The sequence below is a fragment of the Dromiciops gliroides genome, chromosome 2 (assembly GCF_019393635.1).
Source record: "Dromiciops gliroides isolate mDroGli1 chromosome 2, mDroGli1.pri, whole genome shotgun sequence".
Classification (NCBI taxonomy): Eukaryota; Metazoa; Chordata; class Mammalia; order Microbiotheria; family Microbiotheriidae; genus Dromiciops; species Dromiciops gliroides.
The window spans coordinates 182,745,769-182,756,085 of record NC_057862.1 but is presented as its reverse complement, the minus strand read 5'-3'; positions in this window follow the sequence as shown (position 1 = coordinate 182,756,085).

The window sequence follows — 10,317 nt, the reverse complement described above, 5'->3', positions numbered from 1 at the left end:
AATCAGTAAGTAGTGATGAAATGCTCTTACCCCCTCACCATGATGATTATTTTTGATGCACAAATTGGGAAAGAAAGTGAGAGAGAGCGAGAGAGAGCTAGTAAAGAACACATTCGGGTGGTTTTAAATGGTAGCTAATAGTCATAAAAAGTCAGAGATATACTGGTTGACAATTACATAGAGAATTACATAGAGTTAGGGTTTAAGTGGGGTCCACAGATCCCCCAGGTCAATGTCTAGATTTCCAAGGCTCCACAAGCTTGGATAGGAAAAATTATGTCTTAATTTTCATTGATTTCTAACTGACTTAGCTTTTTCAATTGAAAAACATTATTCTGAGAAGGGGTCCATCAGCTTCACCAGACTGCCAAAGAAGTCTAAGAGACATGAACCCCTGGCATAAAGTATAGAATTAAATAGGAACTAGTGTGGGTCAAGCCGGGCTTTATCCAAGGAGTTGGTATTTATAGAGATACCACTTCATCTTCTAGCAGTGATATATAACAGATCACTTTTGGGGGTGCATGGAGTGTTAAAGGAGGATTAGCACCTTTGGTGTTGGGTTTGCCAAGCCCTTTTCAGGGTTGCTCATCCATCTTTGATGTCCACCTGACACCCATGTGCTGCAGCATGTGCAGTGGCCACACTGTGGTAAAACTGTTATCAACAGACAGGTTTTTAAACCAGGTTGAGGCTAACCAACAGGCCTCAAACCTATTAGTGAGTTAGGAAGATGTTTACCCTAAGCATGTGAAGACTTCCCCTGGCAGAATGGCCAGATGAGAACTATTTGTTCCAATACCCATGAAGACAGCTGAAGTAGACACTGTGGAGGGCTCAGAGCTTAGTCAGACATTGAAGATGCCAAGGTCACCCACTACATCCCAGGGCATCACTAGTCATCCTGACTTTTGTCTTGCCATTGGACTCAAAGACTTTGAAAGAGAGTGAGATTGACGAATGTGCAAATCTGCCTCAATTAAATCCAATTCACTTGCAAGTCAAGACATCATCCCATGTCACTGGTCCTCTTCAAAATGAAGGATGAATAACTATAACAGATCACTTAGCTACAATTTATAATTATATACAATTTACTTTATAAAGTCCTCTGCTTGGCATTGTAAATCCCTCACAAACTGATACCAACCTGTCTTCCAAGATTATTATACATTACTCCTCTTCACAATCCATTCTCCAGACAAATTGTCCTACATGCTGTTCCTTCAACACAAAATTCTATGACAATTTGTCCAGGCTGTCTCCTATGCACGACATGTACTGCCATCCTCTAAAAATTCCTAACTTCTTTTAAAGCTCAGCTTGTGTTATTTGCTACATGACACCTTTCCTAATTCCCCATATCCTAGTACCACCTAAAATTATTCTGAATTTACCATGAATATGCTATTTATTTATATCATTTCCCTTGATAGAAAGTAAGCTCCTTGAGAGTATGGATTTTAAAATTTTCCTTTGTATCCCTAGCAGGTTGAATAATTCCTGGTGTGCAGAAGGAGCATGACACATATTGACTATTTGATTAGCTAATAGAATTAGATGATAGTGGCCAGAGAACTGGCTGTATAGAAAGTAAGAAGGAATGGGTTCAAATCTACCTCTGACATATATTGTCTGTGTGACACTGCAAAGTCATATAACCTACCCCACCCAACAGTCTAAGGGTGTAAATTGCTAAAGAGTTGGTTATCTGCACTGGTAGACAGTTTCCTTGCTCAGAGTTGTTCATACCAATAAAATCACAGTCCAGAACAAAAGAAAATCACATGGAAAAAGCATCCAGGCCATCAAAAACATTTCCTTTATGTTTCCCAAACCACTTGTCTAAAAATAAGTGGGGGCTTCCTCCTGCTTGTCCCAATTTCTTCTGCTCTGAATACTCTTGACTATTTTCTCTCCTCTGCTCTAGCAGCACCTCTCAAACCACATCACCATCTATACCAAAATCTCATAGCAAAGATTATTGGGAAAACATCAGTAAACAAATTAAGAAGGCCGATTTAGTTAGCTACCCAAAGAAAATTTAATCTTTCACATCACGATTTGAAAAGCATTCCCATCCCTTCTCAGACAAACACTTTTCCTAATTCAAAGCTGCTTCCTTCTGATTAGGAATTCTTTACTCCTCCATCCCTTCCTGGATCATAGGAGTGTCTCTGCCAACAAAGTAGAAACACCTGTGGCCATCCTAAACACTCAGGGAACAGACACATAGCTGGATCAGACCAAGAACAATAGGCACAAAATGTGCCCCATATTGACTCATTTGAATTCTACTTCTTTACCCTTCCTATTCCTGTCTTTGATGGAGGTGCTAATTAACAGAGAAATGAAGCCATTATGCCTGAATAATTCATAATCAGTTACTGAATAATGAAGAGTTGGTTATATTTTTCTCCAGTTTTGGTAAAGATAAATATTAAAAGCATGTTACTGCTAAACACTGAATAAGCAGTTATTTCAAGGAAGAAAAGCATGAATTTGCACTTGGAATCTCAAGGCTAATCATTTTTTAAAAATAAAGTAAATGATTCTCTCTTTACTATAGGCATTGGTGATGACGAGCAAAGAAAAGCATGCTTGATTTTCCATGTGTGTTTTTGCAAACTGTCCCCTGTGGATGGAATGCACTATTTTTTTTATCTCCATCTCTTGGAATCCCTATCTTTAGCAAGGCTCAGTTCACCTGCCACCTTCCACAGGAATCCTTTAAGATATACTTAATTATTAATGTTTCTTTGTTAATATAAATCTAATCTGTACAATAGAATGTAAACCGCTGAAGACAGGATCTACTTTTTTGGGGGGGGTTTGGTTTGCATTTTCTCTTCATACATCCCCCAGACTTAGCATAGTGCTAGTATCATTTTGTTATTAAATTGTTTTTTAGTTGTATCTGAATCTAAAATTGTTTATTGTTATTCTTAGGTGAGCTACGTTATTGTTGTTGTTGTTGAATCATGTCTGACTTGTGTTGTTCAGTCATATCTGACTCTTTGTGACCCCATTTGGGATTTTATTGAGAAAAATAGTGGAGTGCTTTGCCATTTCCTTCTCCAGCTCATTTTACAGATGAGTAAACTGAGGCAAACAGGGTTAAGTGACTTGCCCAGGGACACAAAGCTAGTAAGCATCTGAGGTCTGATTTGAAATCATCTTCCTGACTCTAGGCCCCACACTCTATCCACTGCATACCACCTTGCCATCTGCTGTGAACAAAGAAGTTAAATAAAAGTTAAATAAAGAAATAAGGTTAAATAAAGATATTAATAAATGCAGGTTGGAATGGAATGGATCAACACCTCAGCCAATATTATCATGAAGTACCACCTAAAACTAAGCCATGCAGTTTTATCTAGAACAAATGACTATTCATCAATGTAGAAGTGCAAATACAATCTTTCTTTATGATTTTTTAAATTGTTCTCCCCTGGAAAAGTCATTAACTATGCTTGAGTCTTAGTTTAATAGAGTGCTTAATGATTATATGCTATAGATTAATATCATACATTACAGGAACTTAGAACTAGAAGGGATCTTAGAGGCTAAATTGTCAGAGCTGGGAAGCAAGTCACCTCCAGTGGGAATAAGGCTGTGATCTTGATTTCAAATTGAAAGGGGGCCTCAAATTCAGCAGGTAAGAAAGTATCATTATATGATTTCATTGTTCACCTGGGAGATGAGTATGGAGGTAACTTCACTATGATCAATATGAAATTTGAAGCCAGCTTTTTCTCAGTGTAGTTACATAGGAAAAAAAGGTCAGAAAATCATTTACTAAATAAAAATTGAAATGAAATCATATTTATTTTGCTTCCCTAATTTTGTCATGCATCTTTTTTTTCAAGTTAGAGACTTAAAAATTAAAAATAGCTGGGTTTCAAGACCTGAGACTGACTACCTCCAAACGTTCAGGTTTCCTATATCCTAAAAATATCCTCTTTAATGCTTCTAGTTCACTTAAATTCTTAAGGCTTTAACTCCTTAACCCTCTCCTCTCTTCTCCCCATATCCTTCCCACCATTAGACTGAAACTGCCACATCAGATGTCACCTCTTAATTTCTGTGACATATAAAAAGTTCAAGAGACATAGTTTCTGGGTAATAAATCATTTTATTTTTCATTGCTAGTGGATAATTAATAAAAGGGGTCAGTGGAACTCTCACATGACAAATAATGGCAGCCTCTCTATGCTTATATGCTTTTGGATAAGTGGGTGTTATCCACAGACAGCAGTAGGCTCTGATTGGTTAACAATTAATGGGAGAAAGAACATTACAATGAGAAGTGGGCTGCTCCAATGCGGGGCTGGGAGAGTGACATCATGTCACTCTTGGACAAAGAAACTATCTCTACACCAGACCACTACCCACTCCCTGCCTGAGCAATCTAGACAAAGGATTTACCTCCACCCAAGCCTGCCTGAGCTGAATACAATGGGCCACAATTCACTTTAGATTAGATTTTTTTTTAGGGTTTCCTAGTTGGGTGGGGTAACAATTCCAAGATTATATTTCATCATCTACCCTGCCCTTTAGAGAACTACTTTTTTACCTAATCTCTAAATGAGAAGGAAAAAATCCTGGATATCCCCAATATTAACAATTGGTCATTAAATAATAATTTCTCTTATTTCCAAATTCAATGACTACCAAATCACAGTATTTCCTAGTTGGAAAGGGACCTGGGAGCTCACCTAGATCTTCTGTTGCAAGCATATACCTGAACAAGAATTCTCTTGACAAAATATCTGAGATCAGCCTTGGTTTAAAGACCTCTAAAGAACCTACTACATCTCAAGTCAGCCCAATATACTTTTACATAGCTCTAATAATTAATAATGGGAAGCTAGGTGTCACAGTGGACAGAATCCTGGGTTTATAATCAGGAAGACTCATCTTCATGAGTTCAAACATAGCCTCAGACTCATAGTTAGTGCGACCTTGAGCAAATCACCTACCCTGTTTTCTTCAGTTCCTTATCTGTAAAAATGAGCTAGAAAAGGAAATGACAAACCACTCTAGGATCTTTGCCAAGAAAATCCCAAATAGAGTCATAAAGAATTGGATACAACTAAAATACAAAATTGTTAATAAGTTTTTCTTGATATCAAAGTTAAATTCTCCTCTTTGCAACTTCTATTCATTGCCACTTGTTCTGCCAAATAGACTAAATATAACCCCTCTTTCATTTGGTAGCCTATTGAAATTTTTTTGTAAAATGCACTGGAAAGCTTAACCCACTTAGCTTTAGAACTGCCACACTGAGTCTGGGGTATCTGGATCAGTGAATGTATAAGCACAAACTCACATGGTCCTACAATATTTATCTCTACTTCCACCTCTCACTTAACATTCATCTTTATAAAACATCATCTTATTAGATTTATGCTAATGTTCTAGCCTAGCTTTTTGGATCTTGACTGTCATCTGTTGTATTATGTAGCTCCCTGATTTGTGTTTACTGTGAATTTCACAAGCCTGCCATTTTTATCTTTAAGTCATTAATAAAAATGTTAAATAGTATAGGGCAGAGCAAAGGTCCAATTGGAGATATCCTTTCAAATCTACAGAAAATTATTCATGATTATTCTTTAGGTATGACCCTTCCATTAAGTGTGAGTCCATCTAATATATTGTTGTCCATTCAACTCTCTTCATTTGGAGGATAAATCTATAGCATTCTCCTAACATGTTGGTTTAATTACACTGTTTAAAAAAGAAAATAAGGTCACTCTGGCATGACTTGTTCTTGATAAAACTAAGTGATCTATGTGATAACCACTTCTATTTTCAGATGTTATTAACTATCACTTTAATGCTATGTTTTTATGAATTGTTGTCAAGCAGGATGATTTCAGAAAGGCATGGAAAGACTTGTATGAACTGATATATAGTGAAGTGAGCAGAACTGTGCACAGTGATAGCAATATTGTTCCATGAGGAACTGTGAATGACTTAACTATTCTTGGCAATACAATGATCCAAGACAATCCCAAAGGACTAATGATGAAGCATATTATCCACCTCCAAAGAAAGAACTGATATTGACTGAGCAAAGACTGAAGCATGCTATTTTCACTTTCTTTCATTTTTTTCCTTTATTCAAGTTTTCTTATAAAAAATGACTAATATGACAATGTTTTACATAATCGCACATGTAAAACCTACATCTGTTTGCTTACTGCCTCAGGGAGGAGGTAAGGGGAGGGAAGGAAAAAGAGATAAAATTTGGAACTCAAAACTTTAAATAAAGAGGTATTTACTGAGAGAAAAATAAAAAGAATTGATGTCAAGTTCACTGGCCAATAGCTCACGAACTCTAATCTCTTCCTTTTTTCATGAAAATTAGTATATATGTTCTTTTCCTATTAGGTTGCATCTTTTCCCCATTAGATTGTGAGCTCCTTAAGAGGTGGGACTATGTTTTGCCTTTGTTAGTATCACAATGCTTAGCACAATGCCTAGTGCATAATAGATGTTTAATAAATGTTTATCAATTGGCTGAGTTTTCCAAATCCTGTGGTATGCCTCCTGTTTTTTACAACCTTTGAAATATCATTGACTGTAACAATCACATCTATGCATTCTTTCAGTATTTAGGGCATAGTTCATCCACGTCAGGTGATAAAAGCATTAAAGACAACCTTGTACTCTCTTTTTTACATTGGATATCAATATCTTCTTATTTATATTCCATATCAATTTCATATTAGCCATCTTTGTTTTGACCTTTCCAGTCCAGAGTGTTTTCTCTTTGGCAGAGAAAACAGGAACAAAATAAGAATTAAGCTGCCCTTTCTTTGAAAGAATATTTAATCAAACAGAAACCTATATTAAGTACTTACCATGTACTATATACACTGTGCTAAGCACTGAGTATACAAGTAAAGGTACATTATCTCCTGCCCTCAAGCAGCTCATAGTTTAATGGGAAAGACAACACATAAATAATTGGCAGATACAAAATATGTACTGGGGAAATAGGAGGTAATCTCAGAGGAGAAGGCATTTGCTGGCAGCTGAGGACTGAGAAAGTCTCCAACTGAAGGTGGACTGAGTTGCAATATGAAATTAGTATGTAAGTGAGTGAGTGAGTGAGTGAGTGAATGAGTGTGTGTGTGTGTTTGTTTGTTTTAGAGACACCTTATTTGAGAATGGCCTTAAAAACTGAACCCTGTTCTATGGAGTCAAAGGCATTTTGTGTGTTTGTGATTAAAAAACTGAAGCAGATTAGGATCTTACATACTCTCTATTCCTCTCAGTCATTAAATAACTGTCAATAGGTGGTTGGCTAAAGAAAATTGCCTATGAAAGCTTATCTATTCCATTCTCACATTTTCATCATGGATATTCTAAATACTTACATCAACCCATCTCATAAATGTTTTAGAGAAATAAGAAATTAAGTATAAGGGTTGGTCGTTTCTGAGTTCTTTTCAGATTTAAAAAGAAAAATAAAGTCCATCTTTTGGGAATCTTCTGTCTCTGAGATATCTTGAAAATTGATTGTGTTGTGGCTTGAAATATCTCTTTCAGTGGAGATATCTTCAGAATATATTTGGTCATTCCAAATGCTTTTATAATATCTTCTCCAGTGATATCATCACACTTAAAATAGTACATTCAGTTAATAAAGTTCAAATGAAGGTTCTTCTATTCCTGATAAGAATAGATTTTAGATTTCAACTTGATTCAATTAAACAAATACCCTGTGCTGGGTGCTAGGTCCTGGAGATTCAAAAACAAAAACACCTCATCCCAACCTTCAAAGGGTTTATATTTTGCCTTAATTTCACATATATTTGTTATCTTTCTATTTGCTATTTAAACTGCAAATACTTTGGGGGTGATATGACATAGCTAGGTCTTGAGCCAACCTCTCTTCTCATTTAATTTGTGGGATTTTAGGATCTCTATGTAGAACTAAGTAAGAAAAGCACTCTCAAGACCGTAGTCAGACTGATATGGATTTCCCATCTGAAAACTTGTATTTATTGTTTTTTATTTGTTCAGTCACATTTGACTCATTGTGACTCCATGGACCATAGCACACCAGGCCCCTCTATCCTTCACTGTCTGTTTGAAGTCAGTCCAAGCTCATGTTCTTTGTTTCCATGATACCATCTATCCATCTTGCCTTCTGCCATCCCCTTTTACAAAATTTGTAGACTCATGGAATTTTCAGTTTATCAAAATTTTAGTTTGCTGGCTTTTCCCATAGTAGTTCATGGGACAATATCTTTTATTTTCTGTTTCTAAGAAAATGTTATGAACACTACTCCAGGGAGGGATCCCTTCTCCATTCAGCAATAATCAAAAACATGAAGCAAAAAGTGAGTGGAGCAGTATAGTACACTGAATCTTGCTTTTTAAAAACAGACACAAATAATTTCTTTGTTATATGAAATGGTTCTCTGCAATGTGTTATGGGTAGGGATACAGGGGGAAATGTAGGTGATATAAAAAACAAATGCTATACATAAGATTTATTTTTAAAAAAACATACAAAACTGCCCTCTGAATAAAGATGGCTACTGAGAACTTAAAAGCTCAATTGACTTTCAGAAAAATTTCTACTTTTTAAAAAAATATTAATCCATCAAAATTGCTTCTAAATTATTTTAACACTGATAATAATAATAGCTGACATAAGATATATTAAGGTTTACAAGGCATCTTACATGTATCATTCATCTGAGCCTAAAGGTAGACACACACATATACTGTCATATTTAAACCCTAAAATACAGAACCTTGAATTCTTATAAAAGTGATTGATTTTGCTACAAATTGATATCTTTTTTAATGGCACTAACATTGTAGATACTTGATACAAGGTCATATAGTTCAACAGCACTAAAATCCGAAGCATGAGGAAGAAAAAAGTTGGGGAGTGGCCAGGTGACTAGTAGACTCAGGAATTTTCAGAATGGCGTCACTGCAGTGAGCGAGATTTTGGAAGGCCTCCCTGAGATCTTTGGGTGATTTTCCTGAAATGATAGGGATTCCTAAAACTATACTTTTTGCAGAGGCTCAGCAGTGTTCAGTGGTTCCATTAACATGGTAAATGATAATCAGCTAGTTGAATGACTGACCATGAGTAAGGTATTTAATTTATCTCAGCCACAGTTTCTTCATCTATAAAATGAGAACAATACTGGTACCTGCTTTACAGGGTTCTAAGGACCAAATAAAATAACGTGCATATAAATGTATAAATGCTAGCTATTATTTATTTATTTATTTATTTGTATGGGATACATACTATGTGTAAGATACTTTGTTAGCTACTTCAAGGGATATACTTTTTTATATGCTTTTTAAAAAAAGATATAAACAGACATATTTACTGCTCTCAAGGAACTTACATTCTTTTAAAGGATAAGAGAGATACAAAAACTAAACATTCACACCATGATACAAGTCAACATATGGTAATTATTATATAAAAGACTTTTAATCAAATCAACAAGTATTTATTAATCAGTTACAGTACATCAGGCATTGGGTAAAGTGTTGGGGATAAAAAAAAAATTTCAAGGGCAGCTAGGTGGCACAGTGGATAAAACACCGGCCCTGGATTCAGGAAGACCTGAGTTCAAATCCGGCCTCAGACACTTGACACTTACTAGCTATGTGACCCTGGGCAAGTCACTTAACCCTCATTGTCCCACAAAAAAAAATTTCAAAAATAGTCCCTGCCCTGAAGGAGCTAACAGTCCAATGGGGGAGACAACATGCCAAAAATGATAAATATAAGATATATACAGAGTAGATAAAGGGCAATCTGAAAAGGGAAGTCATTTGTAGCCAGGGTTGACTTGAGAAAGTCCTGAAGCATAAATAAAATGGCATAAGGATTGGAAGAACAGAGTGATGAAACTCTGGTGGTGTCATCTGGCGGTGTCATGGTATGGTGGTAAAGGTTATCAGGTCCTAGAATACAATTATCCTGTAATTAATCCCTGTTATTTATAAAATCAGGGTAAAATTTTTTGGCTTTCCCTTTATACCAGAAAAGTCTGAATTATTATGGTATTAAAAGATAAAATATGTTCATATTATATATTATACATATATATTTAATGCATTTTTTAGTCTCTAAACTTTTTCTCTGTCATCTGCTGGCCTTCATATGTCATCTGTGGCTTCTACAAGACTCCCCCAAAATTCCCATCTAATTTCTTATGCTAACTGTGGTACATTGAAACCACAATGGGGAAAATCGTGATGGGGAAAGCCAGGGCGGGGAAAGGAAGTCAGGATGGGGAGAGTGGTGATATGGAAGAGATA